Source organism: Etheostoma spectabile, unplaced genomic scaffold (assembly GCF_008692095.1).
Source record: "Etheostoma spectabile isolate EspeVRDwgs_2016 unplaced genomic scaffold, UIUC_Espe_1.0 scaffold342, whole genome shotgun sequence".
Lineage (NCBI taxonomy): Eukaryota > Metazoa > Chordata > Actinopteri > Perciformes > Percidae > Etheostoma > Etheostoma spectabile.
In genome coordinates, this window is record NW_022605589.1 from 435264 (window position 1) to 453656 (window position 18393).

The 18393-nt window shown below is 40.4% G+C and overlaps 1 protein-coding gene across 1 annotated transcript in view; it reads left to right on the plus strand.

Moving 5' to 3' along the window:
- The window catches only part of top3b (DNA topoisomerase III beta), a 153464-nt gene that overhangs the window by 28793 nt on the left and 106278 nt on the right, over positions 1-18393 (plus strand). The window lies entirely within an intron of this gene.

The following is an 18393-nucleotide window of genomic DNA, read 5'->3' on the forward strand; positions in this document are numbered from 1 at the left end:
CCCAACATGGCTGACTTTTCCAATATAGTTTGTATTATGCGCGCTCTTAAAAATACACCATGTCTTTCATTGCTTTGAAGTATGGGAACTCCACTTGTGTTATTTATGTTCAAATCTTGATATATTGATTATTTGTTAATCTTCCATGCCAAAACTGGTTTATCTGGATTACCATGTACCCTCAGCTACACGTTCCGATCACTATGGCCTAGCAGGATTTGAGAACCGTGGGGTCACATGTTCATGAAGAACAAGTAAGCAAAGGATTCATGGAATTTACGTAGATCACGTAAAAACTCTTACTGGTGCATAGCTATCAGTAGCTAAAAAACATTAATAAAAAAAATGATCAACTTGTGATTTCTAAATCTGTTGTAGGCGAGGCAGGACCGGTGGGTATGGTTGGGTTTTTCCCGTATACTGGTGCTACTTTTGTAAATATGTGTAACGGGCCTCAAGCGCAGTATAAAAATAAAAAAGTTTAAAAAAGAGCAAACGGGGGGGGGGGTTGTCACGTGACCGGATCCGAGATGGCAGCCGTGAAGACTCCGACGACACGTGTTTCGAATTTCTTTTTAAAACTCTTGTAAAACGCTCTAAGTAAGGCCTCGAACATACACACTGATATGTCTAAAGCGTCTCGTCATGAACCAGTGCGACATTTTTCAAAGGACGCCAGTGCATCCACCAAAACAACATCGAGATCCAACTGCGGTTGCAGAACTAATATGGCTACCAAACTGAGGTGTTTGAAAGCTAAGTCTACTCTCGGTCGATTTGGAGTCAGCTGGTAGTTATAGATGTAAAGACCTGTACTGGATGGCTGAGCGCTATGACTGTCACGGAGCTGAAGTGTGCTGAGGTAAACCAAGACCATATAACCAGGCGGCTCAATGGGGAGGCCGAAGCTCCATATTGGCCCGAAGTAGAAATTTCGTTGAAAAAGCTGATACAACGTTCGCTCAGCTATGAAACAATCATGCTCCTTGAGCCAAAACAGATATTTGGCAACCCAGGAAGGCGAAGTAACCTGCGTGTCCCTTTGGCATTCGTACGCAGGCGGAGGGAAGACAACCTCTTTTTTTGCTTTTTAGCAACTGCCGACCGAAGTGGCTGGAGCTTATACACCGGACAATCTTCACATTGAGCGGTTCCACCGCACACGGCCCCCGGGACCTTAACCATGACAAGCGGTTCTGATTCGCTTCGTTAAAATTCCCGGATAAGGCATTTGTGTACCGAGCAGGCAAGAAAGAGATATTATGCAAATGGGGTCAAATAAACGTTGCACAGTATCTATCTGCGGAGACTGGTACGATTAGACGCGGGTTTACCCCGTGTGAAGCTGTTTGGTCCGACATCGGTGTCTTCCACGAGATTCCAACCACCCCGCAAACTTCGGATCCTCCCGTGGGGAAGTTCATCTCTTCTCGACACCTCACCAAGCGCTGACACCTTTTACAAGTCTCTTACAAATAAGCACAGCGGATGTCTTTTGATCAGTGGATCATTAAATACAAGCTGGGTAGAAACAGGTAAACCGATAATACATCTGTGTGTGCTATATCCTGCTCCAATATAACGCTCAACGACAGGAACATAATCAGGATGAAGTTCACGTTAGTGGTCAGTTTCATATAAACAGGCGTGATTGCTGTTATGTGCTCACGTATTCTAAGTCTAATTTGAACTGTTTTGGAATTAATGCGACAAGTTAAGCCTTAAATAATTTCTACTGTCTCAATCAAGGTTAGGGATTCTTTATTTTTTATTTAGTATGGACACTGTTAACGGTGGAGTTTTGGTGTAGGTCACGTTGTTCTGTTGCGTCCTCGTATGGTGATCACCGTCCTCCATATCTTGTTCCAATAGGGAGGGGAGCTTTTCAGACAAAAGGAAATGCACAAAGTTCAGTCGGGGGTTTGCATGACGAGTGCTGTTTTTACTTGGGACTGGTTTGAATGTAATGTAATGTTACAAACCTGCACTTTCAGTACTGATCTTTATTTTAATTTAACAGTATATTGAATAATCCCCTTGGGATAAGGATAAACAACCAAATAATGTTTTGAATATCAAAATCACAGCTAACTGTCAAGGATAACAAAACTAACTAAATTGAACGTAGGTTAGTACTCGACTACAATTTTGAAATCTACAAATAATTTTTTCTACAAGAATCTCATTTATATGATCGCAGCGTATACATCGGATACCGAAGATGGCCGTCAGTGTGTATCCCTTTCTTTACACGTCCCCCAGAGGAGTTTATTCCTTCTATACACTAGGTCATACCCATGTTTTCCAACTATAAGGTCCAAAAAAACTCCTATGGGATATATATGTCTGTGTGACACATCTCACTTTAAAACTAAATTTGATAATTTAAAGAAAAAAACAAAAAAGAACAAAAATGCTACAGATAACCATCCTGTTTATGAAATTTATTTTTAACCTGTCAACCCCTGGAGGGCTTATTTCATTTGGAGGGGACTGTTAATGCAACCCTAAACCCAGTCTGGATAAATCGACTCAATTGATACCATCCAACAAACCGGAAAATTACGCCGGAATATGGAAGTATTTAAGAATAATGAGTTGGAGAACCAGGAACCCGTAGGGGAATTTCATGTTATTCAAGCTCCACACCAATCCACTCTTTTGCTATTTATGTTCTCATCTCTGTAGAGCGTGGTTGTCCCACTTGGAAAACTGCTGGTATAACAGTATTGTAATTTATCTGTCTGCCGTGTGCCGCCTGGAAATTAAGGGTAAATAAGATGATCAAGGGGTGAAACTATGGAGGATGCCAGACACTTCCTGCTAAAGAATTCAATTGATTACAGTTTTATAGAAACTGCATCGCACACTATTGAATGAATAGATGAAACAACAGCTATATAGATGGGAAGCTTTTAAAAGCTTTATTAGAGAGACAATCATCATGCTTAGCAGTAATAAACATAACAAAATAGACAAGAATTAAAATCATTTAGAGAGCCAACTAAATCAGCGACAGCAGACGTATCACAGCAATGATCATTCAACCTTACATAAACGTGACTGTTTTAAACGAACCAAATATGATAAATTAACGACAGAGAGGTGGCAAAAACTTAATGGGGACTAAAACAAGCATTTTATGATCAGGAAAGGAAAACAAAGGCCGTACAATTATTGTGAGGATAAACGATCACAGCAGAAGACACACTTAACAGCATAATTAAAATCGGACCTTTTACTACAACCCTCGCAAATAAATGAAAATTTTTAGAGAATTCTATAAAACTTGTATAAATCTAATATTCGGGAGACGAAGTAAACCAAACCGCATTGTCTTATCAAGTTAAAATTCAAACCATTTAGAGGAGGAGAAAACAACTCTTGATAGTCCTTTACAGTGAAAGTATCTAAGCTGAAGCAATAGCCAGCCAGAATACGGTAAAACACCAGGTTCCTGATTGCTTCCAATAGAATTTTATAAAGCATTTAAAATAATTAATCCCACCACTTTCACACATGTTTGGGATCTACTAAAGCTCGGAATACTTCCCAGAACCTGAGGTTATCTACATACCTTTTGCAAAACCAAATAACCCCCGACTGACAGCTCCCTCTTATAGGAGAATCAGTCTTATGGGCTATGGATACAAAGATTTTGGTTCAAGCCTCGCTAGGAGATTAGATAAATATCTCTCCATTTAATATAATAGATGATCAACAAGGCTTTATTAAACTAAGACAGGGCTACCATAAAGCAGAGGTTTCTTAGATGATAGTGCATTGACAAAACTACTTGTCATGACACAGCGATGTTATCAATTGACGCACGTCAAGCTTTTGATAGCATAGATTGTGGAAGTATCTTGTTTACAGTGCTCCCAAATATGATTTGGTGATGCACTTTCTGGAAAGGATCAAGCCGTACTATTATCTGATCCCACGGCACAGGGTTTACCATAATACAGCAAACCTGTTCATTTACAACGTTCCACCCAGACAATGTTCCCCCCTTGTCACCCACTGCATTTTTGTTTGCACTAGAACCTCTGTCGATGGCTGTTAAGCAGTCAATAGAGGAATATCAGGAATTATGATTTGAGCAGAGAACTCTCATTTTCCTTGTTGCAGTGACATCATATTTTCATAAGTAATTTCGAATCTATGCCCCAATTTATTACATCTATACAAGACGTGTTTCGGTGAATTTTCAGATATACATTAATATTCTAATCAGAGTTACATGTTTCTTATGAGAGAGACAAGAGAAGTCCTATTGTGGTTACCCTTCATAAACCACTCACAAAGGTTTTTACATACGTAGTGCATAAGTGTCACACCATCCCGATGAAATAATGCAGCGAATTTACCCCCTTTGGAAAAAGTCACAAATGTTTAATCGATGGTCAAAGTGCCTATAGTCCATGACTTAGCGAATAAATTTTATTAAAAAAGCACAATTTTGCCCAAATTCTTGTACGTATTTTTCAAACACTCAATCCATTGCCAACTGTCAGATTCATTTAACAGTTGGACAACCACTATGAACAATTATTTGAGTCATAAAAAGCCAACTCCTTCTAAAGCCTACGCTATTGCCCTATGAGAAGGTTTGGACTCTCAAGTCCCCTAACTCAGATGGTATTCAATGCGCCCTCCAACAACTCCATCACATCTCATTCGTTTGTCCAAGGGCGGCCTCCAGCTTGGTACCATTGACGGAGAAATCTGATCCCAGACTTCCCTTAAACCCTTCATTTCTGTCCGAGATCTACGACCTAAAAAAACTACAAAGAACCCTTTCTTAAAAAAATACAATTATAACTTGCAAATCAGCACTAAACATGTGGTTGACCGACTTGAGCTACACAATTCACCCCGATTTGGGCGTACGAAAGTCACACCCCCAGAGAAAAAAATAATGGAGGATTTAAACTAATGGAAAACCAAAGCATTCGAAAATTAAAGACCTATGTGTCCATGCAATGTCTAAATTGATCAGTTATTGCAAGATATTTTAAATACCCCCAAAACATTTTTTTAATATTGTACAACTGAAAGTTAATGGCTCACACACTGAAACAATAGGTGTACATTCCCCCCTATACCAAAAATATAAGGTGTGGTTTGGGCTCAACAGGGAAGGGTTTTACTCAAACGTTTCAGTGGTTCTCTAATATGTTGTATGCTTTCCTCGAAGAGATTTCAGCAATTGATATAGTTAAGCTTGGAGAAGCGTACCTTGAAGATTCGATGCAGACGGACTGATCATGCTGTTTAAAAGCGCTAACAAACAACGAAAACCACTGATTTAAACTTCGCAATATAAGGCTATGAAACCATACTAACCCCACCTTAGCTTCATCAATGTCCAGTGATATTCCAGACACTTGCCTAATCTTATTAAAAGGAAACTCTCTCCATTGTTGTTTCGGAATGTCTTAAATCCAAAATTTTGGAGGGTAGGTTATTGGATTTTCATCTGATTGTCAGGTACAGTCCCATTAGGATTGAATCTTGGTTCTAGTGACTCCATGTGGTCATTAAACCATACATGACTAAACTAAATTGATCGATTACGGACTTCTCCAGCCCATAACGACTATTGCATTATGCTGGAGGAGCATGGACGCCCCACTGCCTGGGGTTGTGGAAGAAATACTTCAAATTCCTTCGTACTGGAAGACTCACATACATCGCGAAGGCACACACCCGGGACTTTTGAGACTCTGGGAGCCATATATAGTGATCAAGGGAACTGAAGGCGAAGCTCATTAATGGTGTTCTTAAATGATAATCATTTGACTACAGTTTTTATTATTTTTTTTCATAGTGTTTCATATATATTATAACAACGCTAGTTGTGAAGGGTGAATGTTGTGAGTGAATGCAAGTGTGACTAAGTGCTGTTTGACCAATGTTAATGTTGTTTGTAAATTCTTAAAAGAAAATGCAGTTAACATACGTCTGAAGAACAAAAAAAATCGCATAAAACGTATGTATTTACGTTGTAAATGATTAACAATACACTTAGAAACATACTTTATTTCACCTAATTGCTAACAACAACAACCACCGATGGAACAAGTATTTTACACATAACTTTGAATGCACCACCCCACAGTTTCAATGAATTCACACCGTTACCTAGAAGGAGCTTGCTACAGGTATGCTATATTCATGAGAAGACCATGGATGTTAATGTAGATGTTCTCTCACGTATAATCTTATGTGGATTTTTTTTTGAGAAAAAAAAACAAAACAAGGAAAAACGCTTCTTTTTTCTTCCTTTTTTTCTTTATCAAAGGAAAAAAGATGCCGTTCAGAGAGAACATAAGAGTCTAATGCAGGATGTCACATAGATATAAACAATCTATGGGACTAAATCCACGCTTAATCAAGAATGGGTTATTCAACTATTTCATGCTTACGGTAAAGACATACTTTTCTTGCAAGTATTCTGTTTAAGAAAGTTCAGTTTGCACATCCTCAATTTGTGACATTGACAGTAATGTTATTTAAAGAAATCATAGCCTTGTTAACTACTCTGCAATATCCTAAAAGATTTCAATAATAGCGGGTCAGGTGAACTATTTCCCCTTTCTTTTTTATTTTAGTCACGGAATACTGTCGTCTTATAACTTAATCTGACGAATTTTGAAGAATCTCATATGTAGTAGGAGTTAAACATTCCCCAATTGGAAATACCTACATTTTTTTTTTTTTTTTTTTTTAAGTGCCAAGAACCTTTTAGTGTTATCTATGTAATTGATGGACCCATTTCCAGGCGTCAGTTGTAGATTGATATTTCCAATGTGAACTCTTATCTCTTGGATGGTTGTTTTGTACTGGATATGGAATCAGCCCAGTTAAAGATTCCATTAGGTATGTGGTATATTATAACTAGAAATCCTATCGGGAGTCCAACATCAACATTTTTTCATTACACTAAAGAATGCACAAAAAAAATTACATTAAGCTAAAGAAAAATGTACTGCAAGAAGTACAGCAGAAGCAGAGTCCTACATTTCAATTGACATGTGGTAACACCCTTTCGGCCCTATCTTTTCCTCAATTTCCTGTATTGATTTGGTGGATTATTTGGCTAAAGATTCCTATTATTCTTATCCACCTTGCTAGACTACAACCAACTAAACTTTAGCAAGCTGATGCGTAAGTAACATCACAATTAGGCAATGGCTGCATGTCGTCTGCCGCTAAAGCTTATGAAGACAACAACTGCTGGTCACTGCTGTTGTTTCTGAAAAAACAGACTGGATAAAATGTTGTGTTTACTGGGAAACCTTGTGGTCCATTCAAAAGTTAAAGTGGGAAGATATAGGAGTTTTGGGATCTTTAGGTCCAATAGACTTGACCATCCCTTCGGCCCACGAATACATATTTTCTATGACCCTCCAATGATGGGAAAAGATGCCATGACCCTCCCCAACAATGTATGATGCCTTCTGTAGCTGGATTTTGCTTGGCAAAGATGTACAGATAGCCACTGTTTTTTTATAACCATGACATACAGCCTTAACCTCTGCTTTCTGTCTTACACAGCACACTCTACAAATGTTGTGGTACTTCAAATAGTAGTTTACTTCTCTAGTAAACACAAAACATTGAGATCAGTCAACAACGCACACTGGGTAATAAGAATTTCAACACATGAACTGGTTACTATGGACTCCTCACTAGTCTTCCTTAGTCATTGTATTTTTACCATATTGATAAAACTGCTGTAGCTGAACTTAATCAAATCAAGTGAATTTTGAAGCGTCAATAAAAAACATTTCTTTTTAATGTTCCTTACCCGATAGGGCATGGGAGTTAACTCCAGCTAGCAGTCCATATTTCATCCTCAGATCGGATGAAATTTTGTGAATCTGTGCGCATTCACAAGATTTAAATAGCTTGTTGTCACACAATAGGCCTACCTTTGATCGTGGGGGTAGGTTAGGTATGGGGGTGCAGGATGGTGGGATTTTGTTGGGTCAACACTCTGCTAGCGATGAGGGGGCCAGATAGAGTATAGGGCTGCAGCTTGAAAACTAGACTTGACGAATTATTTCTGGATTAAGGCTGAATCTCATTTCTGCCTACCCCTACCTTAAAACCGAGTGGTAAAGGCTAAGGTGAAAACAAGGCCCTATGAAATGGACACCACTTGGTACGTCACATTACGTATTGATCACGAACTTTCAAGACGCTGTCTGCAAGTGTGTCTATGTCAATTGCGTGGGTTTTGACAACACGTGTCATGTATATTTTATAGTTTATTTATTATAATGTAGTAATGAAATGGCTAAAACATTAAGACGATTTAAAAAACATCTGCTTGTTTTCGCCCGAAAGTGGATCAGCTGCCATGTTCCTCCTGCATCCAGTGTGATCATGATATAAAGCTGTATTATGTCCAAGGTAAGTATTGTTGTGCCTAATACCAAACAAAATTATCGCTAAAGGTTAAACTGAAGACATGCATGGGAGTCCATTCAAGGCAGAGAATGCGGGACTTAGCGGTTAGCGTTATCATAGCAGGCGAGCGTTTCAATAAGAAACAGATTGCAAGTATATATAGTACAGACGTATGAGACAAAATAAGAATGTCGTAATTTTTAAATCAATTATTAAGCCAAAAATACTTAAATTTGTGGTCGTCGTTTGATCTGGTTGCCATTGTTGCCGTGCGCAGTATATTCCTGGGTACCCCTCTTCAAATAACGCATGGCTTGGTTTATAAAACTACCCCTTAATCTTAGCCCTACCCCTCGACAAAAAGGAGTATGGACACTCTTACTCCCACGTAACAAACAAAATAGAAGGGAAAGAAATAAATGAATCAGCCCAAGTCACAGTAAGTTAGTGAGTATGACGCAATTATTGAAAGCCGTTAAAACTTTTAAATGAAGGAGGCCTACAGTTAGCAGATTTGTGTATGTTTTTGTATCCTAATGTTAACGTATAGCCTGTTGTTTATTTGATGAAACTTGCAATGACTTTATAATTTTTAATCACTGCTTAATTTGCAAGTTCACACAGTTAAAAAAAGGACAAGCATAACATAAAAACGCTCTCCAAGTGAAAAAAAGCATAGCTCAACACAGAATAGTTATAATAATACACATTTACAATTACAAGCCTGCAAATGAGACTTGAGCAGGCTACAATAAAAAGAAGGTATCTGACATGACTAAAATTGGATAAGGTTAATCAATATTTATTATTGAATCTTTTTAATCTGTAATTTTGAAAGCTGCATTTATAGTATGTAATTTGTAAGTAGGATTATATAAAATTGATAGCGTTTTAGTTAGCAATAATTAGCCTGTGCCTATGTTATCTCCTAACATATGCCTACACTCGCCGTCTCTCAAGATTCAAGTGATAAAGATTTCTCTAGGCACAGCTACCAAGACTTACACTTGAGATACCGTTGCTCACGTCACATCTACGTCTTTAAGCTCAGTGGGGCTGCGCAGTAATGGTCAGCCCTCCCCGGAAAAGTGCTTTATAATAGACTTCACTCTCATGAATGTAGCTACGGCATCACATTGTCCATTTTATTTACTGTCTATGGGTAAACGGGCTACAATCAACCTAGACTTCACGCTCAAACCAGGTGTCTCCCTCAAGCTGGTTCTGAGTTCACTACTGTACCACTCATACACATGACTAGTCACCAACCTTTACCTCCAAGTCTTATATTATGCGATGACACAAAAGTGTGGCACTTATCCCAGTAGAGAACATGAGACCGCCTACCAGAGACAAGTCCAAAAAAACTGAGGTATGATGTTCCGATGTTATACCCCTACTGGTTCCCCACCAACTGGTTTCCTTGTTTGTTCACCTAACAGCTGTCGTTGTGGCCTGCCCTCGTCACCAGATTTGCCAAACAACCACAACATATTCCTGGCAATTTTCAAATCATTCCCAATCTACTGCCACGAAAATGTTTGTTTAGTATGCACACAAGATAAGGCTTCCAGTCATGTACTATCAACACGGCAACCAGTAACATTTTTTGTTTGGCTGATCTAAAACAACTGGTTACTGCTTAGTTAGGAAATACCCAATGATAGTTTTCACGTTTCTTTCCTCGCATCTACAATCATTTGACTTCTACTTCAGCACCGCCACCTATACGCTACACATTGTGACTGATACTTACTCATTTTTTAAAGTGTAACGATAACTCACGCCATAGGTAACATTTTGTGAAGCTATTCTGTCTCTTGTGTAACAATGAAGTGAATTTTAAAGTTTTTGTCTGTCATCACTGTTAAAAAGGTTGGCTATTTATTTGCATACTGGTGTTGTGAAGGGCCTACAATATAATACAATAACGAGAGGAAATGGCCTTTTCTTGTTTCGATCAACAACAAAAATGTGCTTTGATTTTAGCAATCACTATGAGGCGATTAAGGCATATATATCAACTTCCCTTTTCTTGCAATTGTACTGATTCGTTTGAATGTGTTTTGGAAGTGGCTTGTAAGTTCAAGGCTGTGAATGTGATGTTCTCATAAAGTATAGGCTATATTTTGTCCACAAGGAGCTACTTGTTAAACCCAAGAGTATCCACTAGTTTCGTCATTAAAGATAACAATAGCTACTTGCGTGTCGGAGTTTGATTTCAGAGCGTCACATCCGTTTAGATGGAATGATTCGGTTAAAGACACATTAGAATGCGTGTTATTCGGAGCCACACCAGTAGGTTACCATGTAATACACGCCTTTGTTTTGCAATTTCAGAGATATATTAGGCTATTATATCCCATGCCATATCGCAGGCTACACATAAGGAGAGACAAGAGTGAAATCATTAGACAGGCATTCAAACTGCTTTGCTTATTACCACTTTTCTGTGACTTAGCTATTGCAGCAATTTTGAATCGACAATATTTGACTACGAGTTATCGTTACTGTTAAGAATGCCCGTGCTGGATACTAGTAGTCAATATGATCGAGATGCGAAGGAAGAAACGGGAAACTATCATTGGGTATTTCCTCAACCCCACAACACAGAACTTTAGGGAACGTTGTTTTTGGTTCTCTATATGGTTAGTTTGAACCAAACCAAAACTTACTTTTAGGAACGTTCCCTAAACTTAAGAGACCACCAACTGTAACGTTCCCCTGCGTGCGCTAGGGCTGCACAATTAATCGAATTTTAATCGCATCAACTTGGCCTTCCACGATCAAATTTGCGTGATCGAGCGATTATTTTTTATAAAGCGTCATTTCATACGCTCTGTGTTTTTGCAAAGCCAATCTCCCGCTCCGTAAAGCATCTGCTCTGTAGCCAGTCGAGTAGTTTAGTGCACCGCGCATTTAAGTTTCTAGATGTAGACAGTCCCAGAGGACAGAGTAGCGTGGAAAACTCAACAGATGCAGTCGGTAAATACGTCATTCTCAAGTTTACCAGTTACCAGTAACGCACACTTTGTCCCATCTTGTGTTTTTTCCGCAACACAGTGACCAGTGCTAGTCGGTGCTAGTTACCGTCTGTTAGCTGTTAGCTCCTCTAGACCACCGGTGCTAATGTCCTCGCATCCGCTGCAATGCGTTTATATTGAATGGTTTAATTTTGCGTTACATGACCCATTTTGTCTGTAAAGCCTTGCCTGTGTTGGATCTTTCTACTCTCTCTCCTCTTACTCTCCCGCGCTCCCCCACACAGCGGTGCCGGTCCACACTTCTGATATTTTGTCTACAGTTTTAATTTTTATTAACACACTGTATATTGTTAGTATGAGCAAACCTGTATTTGTACCAGTGTTTTCCATGGTAACTCTGCTATCGCGCCGCTACGGCAAGAACACAGAAGTTTTGAATGCACATCCTTCAGTTGGTGGAGTTACAACAGTGTGAGACCGTCTGCTGGACCTGGGCCTGGACCTGGACCTGACCAGAGATGTGACCCATGGCCAATATCTAGTTTCATAAAAATGCGGCAGTGAAGACCAAACGTTTCATACCCACACGTGTGTGTCCGCCTTCGACCCCGTGCTGGACCCTTTCATAATGAGTCACTTCTCTCTGTGAGTAGCGTCCATCACACTCCCTCTCGCAGTTATAAACACCTATGTGACAATAATTTGTTTGGTTAAATTAACAATAATCGTGAGAATATCACGATCAAAATATCGCGATTATCATTTTGGCCATAATCGTGCAGCCCTGGTTCGCCGTACCTTCACACAACGTTCCTGTTTGTTATTTTTTGGTGTGTCTGAGTTTTTGAAGTAGCATAAAGGTTTGGTCACTTGATTTAAATTCACTTACTGGACTTATACAATCTAAGTAGATAAACACATAGCAAGATATCTTTTATTTGAAGGCTACATCAACAGTACTTTTGTGCTTGACTTTGTTTTTTTTAACTGTATTGTTGAAAATCTTAAAACAGAATCTAACTATAGTGTGTTTCACAACTAAAAATTCACTTCTTTAATTCAGTTTGCCAAACCGACCGTTCCACCCCACACCAGTAGGGAGCCTCTGCTCTGAGGAAACCGATTCACGTGTTAGGTGATAAGACAACGCCAGAGTACTGACCACACTGCACAGCTTGGCAAGCTCACAAAAAGGTAAGCAAATACTTAACATTTAAGGATGTTGTTGTTTACTGGGAGGTTTGTGGTTTAACATTAAACTCTTTCCTCGTATTGCTTTGTTATATTCCGGATCTGATCAGGTGACCAAAAAGTAAAGTTTGGCTGAAGTACAACTCACTTTAGTAACGTGTTTCCCCCCCTTCGTCGCCATCTTGCTATGCTATCGCATGAGTTCTCAAATCTTTTCTTTTTAGTAAAGTAGTACAATGTTGTAGGTGAGACTTGGAGCAAAGTCTCATGTTGTGTCAAGTTGATTATTTTTTAAAAATGTTGATTTTGATGCTATCATAGAAGGCCCTTAGCCTCCTCTTCAAAAGGCGAGGCAAGAGTTGTGCTTTATTGGACTGCAATATCTTGCCCTTTTGTTTCTGCTGTGCACACGTGTTTGCTTAGCATGTATTGTTTTGTGTCTATCGTTTAACAATACTTGTTCGTTTGTTACAAATAAGATATCCTTTTTTTCAAAACCAGTACAATCAAAGTCCTTTAAGGGCATTTTGATGGGGCCGTCTTGCAACCCACTTCAGGCATTATCGGCAACTGAGTGAGGATACGGCAAGGGATGTAATGTGTGATGCTACTAACTGCAATACTGCTTTACAAACTAACCCCATAGCATTCTGTGATGCTGTGTCTCCCATTATAAAAGTCTCTGGCTGTAATGCAAAATCCGTCACATACTGTTTACACTGACCGTATACATTTAATATTCTTTTTGCAATCAGTACAATTGTATGGTCTGTTATTTCAGATGGATCTGTTCCACAATTAAGGAAGCATTCCTTACGGGGCTGTGTGTCTGGAATCCCTGCCATGGACTACATTCAACCTGGTCATATCATGTACTATTTCTGATGTGTGTGTTTTGGTCTGTCTGTCTGTCTGTCTGTCTGTCTGTCTGTTCTGTCTGTCTCTGTCTTTCGTCACAGACATCATTGCCTCCATCACCTGCATGTAAGTTGCAAGACAAGTAATTGTCTAAACTTAACAACATAGTTCACTTTGCATGGCATGTGCAAGAAACCTACCATAAATGAGCTACCAGTATTCATATCTACTTTCCTTCAGATGAGTCAACACAACACAGAAACCAGCCATTTACCCAAAGATGATGTGATCTAACGCAACTCAGCCTGCCACTTCAGCTTGGGACCCAGTTGATGTACAATGGCTTTGAATTTTTCCATTAAACAATTGCCTGACAAGCAACTTGAGAGAAACTTAACTTTTTTGTTGTTCTTATCAAGCAGAAAATCACCACACAAAAGGGAGTGGCTCAGCCATGGAGAAGGAAACAAGAGTAAGAAGACTCACTTAAGTTCACTCCTGCTTCAAACGCTCCACAATCATCCCAGTCCCCAAAAAAACACTCCATCTCTGGACTAAATGACTACGGCTTGTCGCCCTGACATCTGAAGTCATGAAGTCCTTTGAAGACTGGCCACCCTGAAGAACATCACAGTCCCCTGCTGGACCCCCTGCAGTTTGCCTACGGCTAAAAGGTCGGTGGATGATGCAGTCAACTGGGGCCTGCATTACATCCTGCAACCCTCAACTCTCCAGGGGCTAAGCAAGGATCCTGTTTTTGGACTCAGCTCGGCGTTCAACACCATCATCCCGGACATCCTCAGCACCAAACTCTCCCAGCTCACTGTGCCAGCCTCCCCTGTCCATGTGATCACAAACTTCCTGACTGACAGATCACCGGTGAGGCTGGGAAAATCACATCCAGCACACGGACTATCAGCACTGGCGCCCCCCAGGGGTGTGTTCTCCCCCACTGCTCTTCTCCCTCTACACCAATGACTGCACCTCAGAGACCCATCTGTTAAACTCCTGAGTTTGCTGACCCACAACGGTCCACCCCTCCGACGGGAGTGGACCAGCTGGCTCTCGGTGCAGTCAGAACACCCTTGAGCTCACACGCTCAAAACTGTGGAGACCGGGGACTTTCAGGAAGAGACCCCCCCTCTCCCCATCACCATACTCAACAGCCCTGTGTCGCTGTGGAATCTTCTGGTTCTGGATCCACTATATCCCAGGACCTGAAGTGGGAGCCAACACAGACACCATCATCAAAAAGGCCCAGTAGAGGATGTACTTTCCTGCGCCAGCTCAGGAAGCTCAACCTGCCCACAGCTACTGACCCACTCTACACAGCCATATCCATCTGTCCTCTGCAGCTTCCATCACTGTCTGTTTTGGATCTGCCACCAAAAAAGAACAGGAGCAGACTACAACGGACAGTTAGGACTGCAGAAAAGATCATTGTGACCTAGACACAACCTGTCCAGCTTCTCCCTCTGGTAGCGCTACAGGCACTGTCGCCAAAACCACCAGATTCAGGACAGTTTCTACCCACAAACCACCTCTTGTTGAACAGCTGACTTCTGACCCACAGTGTCAGGTTCAATTCTGTCAATACCCAGTAACAGTGTCTCTACAGCACTGTTCACTGGTCTACTTATTATTCCACTTATTTAGTATTATCACTTTCCGCGTTCTCATATCTCACTTATTTTTTTTTATTATTCATCATTCTCATTTCCTAATACATAACTGTTCATATGTTCAAAGTTCATATGTAATATAATAACATAATACTATTTATCCCAGTATCCTTTGCACTATGCCTCCACATTTAAAATAATTATTGATCTCTTCATAACCACTCATGCCTCTATATTGTTTCTGTTTAGAAGTAGTATATATTGTGTATATATTAGTGTGTATCTTTGTTTGGTTTTTTTGTATGTGTAAGCACAGTGTGAGTAATGATGCTCCAAAGAAAAATTCCTCGTATGGTGTCCACATACCTGGCGAATAAAGCTGATTCTGATTCATTAAGTTGTTCACTATAAGTAGATAATGTATTACCACACAAAACTACAGATTCGTTTTTTCCATAGCCATGAGACAACCCGTTACCCACATGGCACAGCGCAGGGATACATTTGAGGAGAAATGGATGAGCTCTCATGCTCTTAAGGTGCTCCCTGTCACCTCCCTCTGCTCCAGTTGATGACATGTTGCTGTCGCCCTGCTCGACAATCACGAGCTGCAGGTGTTCGACAGGAGTCTCGGTCAACAGGAGAGAAGGAACTATGGTAATTACGTGGTAATCTTGCCCTCACCTGCCCTAAGATACACTATTAATTGCATACTGCAATATTATTATAACTGACTGACTTATCTTACAAATGAGATATACAAGCTCTCCACTTTGTTCTACTGTATAATTTGTGTTTCTATGTTTACAGCAACCTTTCCTGCACAGCCTTGGTACAACTGGATACTGCATCTGTCGCATGCTACGGCAAGTGGCAACCAATGACGTTCTTAAACAGTATAGCCTGTGGGCAAAAAGGTAAAGAGGCCTTCCAGGACCTGAGAATCTTCAGGGTTATAACAGGCCTTTATTTTATTGTTCATATTATGCTGCGCTTGGCTGATAAGTTTTAATTTCATTGACTCTACTCTAGCGCCTCCCAGAAAAACTTTCCCTCACTGGGCAAGCGCTGAAGTACGCCTCACACGACGGTAAATGAAATTCTTCTATAATGTTCATAATGTATTATGAATAATACAAACTATTATAATTGTGAATAGAAACACGGGTTGTTAGTAGGAAATTGGTCTTGCTTTTGTTAACTTGTTGACAGTCTTAGTATGACATATCAAACTTTTGTTCTTTTTTTTTAGGCCAGCTGAGGACGAGCCTTCAAAACCATGGAGTCTTTTCTCACTGCCATCCCACTATCTTACATACTGTATTTTACAGACTATAAGTCCCATTTGTTTGTAGTTTGGCTGGTCCTGAGACAGATAAATAAATATAAATATATATATATTTTTAAATGTTTTAAATGTTAATTCATAAGGAAACATTACCGTCTATAGCCCAGAAGGCGCTCTAGGCTGGTAACAACTCTATTGCGTTTTTCCCACTGCTGGTAACAGCTCAACTCGACTCTGACCGCCTCGACCTTGACGCATTCTGCGTCCGTTTTTCCCATTGCAAAATGAGTAACGCCTCGGATGGCTGGTCACCATAGCTACTGTTGATGATGTATTTTCAACGCAACTCCAACAGCACGTCCGGCTACTCGCCACAGCCAGCGAAATGTTTGTTTCAAAAGAAACTTAAGGAAGCAACAAAATCACCCTAAAAAAACAGGAGTTTGGGAATTCAAACGGAGTTCAGACTCGCCATGACTGTTGTTCGCCGACCAAAGGGTAAGTTAATGGTAATGTTAGCTAACATTTGCATTGTTTCGGGGCCCGTCAGTATTTACTATACTGGCACTAGCAACCACATTCACACCAACATGTATGCCGTACCGTTTTGGTTTCAGAGCATTCACCCTTTGCAAAATCCCGCCGCAGACCGTCTGGTGGGCGTGTCCGACCGGTGAGATCTCTGGTTCTGACCTTCTGGCTTCGTATATCTTTATGAGAGTCACGAAGAGGCTTTGTGACAATGACTGGGATGCATCTGGACAGTGGAGCCGTGGGGACACTGTCACAGGTTGCAGAGAAGAAGGCCGGGATGTGCGGGAGGTTTGATGCGCTACTTGAATAGCTAAATAAAACTTTTCTTTGATAAATTGTCTTTTTTTTTTTTTTTTTAATAACAGTGGGCAATATTGAAATGACTAAGCCCCTAATAGCCCTTAAATAACAGTTGAAAGTCAGAATAGTGCAGAGAGTAGATAATCTGTCGGTGTCTGGCTAGATTTTTTCTAAATGTCCCGTTTGTCTGGACACACACTCCGCACTCTTGTTCGCTAACAACGTAGTGATCCGACCACCCACGTCTGCAGGTTTCCACGTCACCTTTTGTATCGCCTCAGCTCGCTTGGAACCTCGACTGAGGTAGTACTAAAAACAGTTACCTGTTAGCAGGTCCCCGGACTTTTTTTCGAAACGGAAACCAAAAAGGCGAGTAGAGCGAGGCGAGTAGATACCACGCAGTGGAAAACCGCCATATGCTGCTCCTAAGACAACTAGACAGACTGAACACAAACAAATGCACCCCAAAAATCCTTGTCCGCAGATTACAACTGCAGGTAGTAAAATTGCAGCCGAAAACGGAAATCGAGCGCAAGAATAAGTTTAGAGTGAGTCAAAACTTGTGAGGGTTGGCGAAAGGTAACTTTTACTAAAGTGAAGAAAACAAACGGAAGCTAATCACAGGCTGAAGGCAAGGCCAGAGATGGTACCCAGAAAGTGCACTGATTGACTGCAACTTGATCACGTGTGGAGACGGAAGCATACCTGACTCATTTCCGTTTCCTGTGCTTGGTGTTGATAGCGTGTTGCTGCTCACTCAATACTATTCAATTTGTAGTTTTGCTATTCAGCGGCTAACTGTCCGCTTAACGCGTATCTTAAGTAGTTCTGCCTAGCACTCACAGTTCTTTACATGTTCAGTGACTTTCGTTAAAATAACTACTTTCGAAAGCTTGTAGCTAACGCTACCGTACTTTACTTCGCTGTTAGCAACTTTAGCTTAGCAGTTAGCCATATTGGTTAAGTGACTGGAACTTGAAGAAAGGGTGTGGCATTAAACTCATGTTGCTTCGCTTAGACAACCCTTTTCTCAAGTTCCAGTCACTTAACCAAATATGGCTAACTGCTAAGCTAAAGTTGCTAACAGCGAAGCTAAAGTACGGTAGCGTTAGCTACCAAGCTTTCGAAAGCTGTTATTTTAACGAAAGTCACTGAACATGTAAAGAACTGTGAGTGCTTAGGCAGAACTACTATA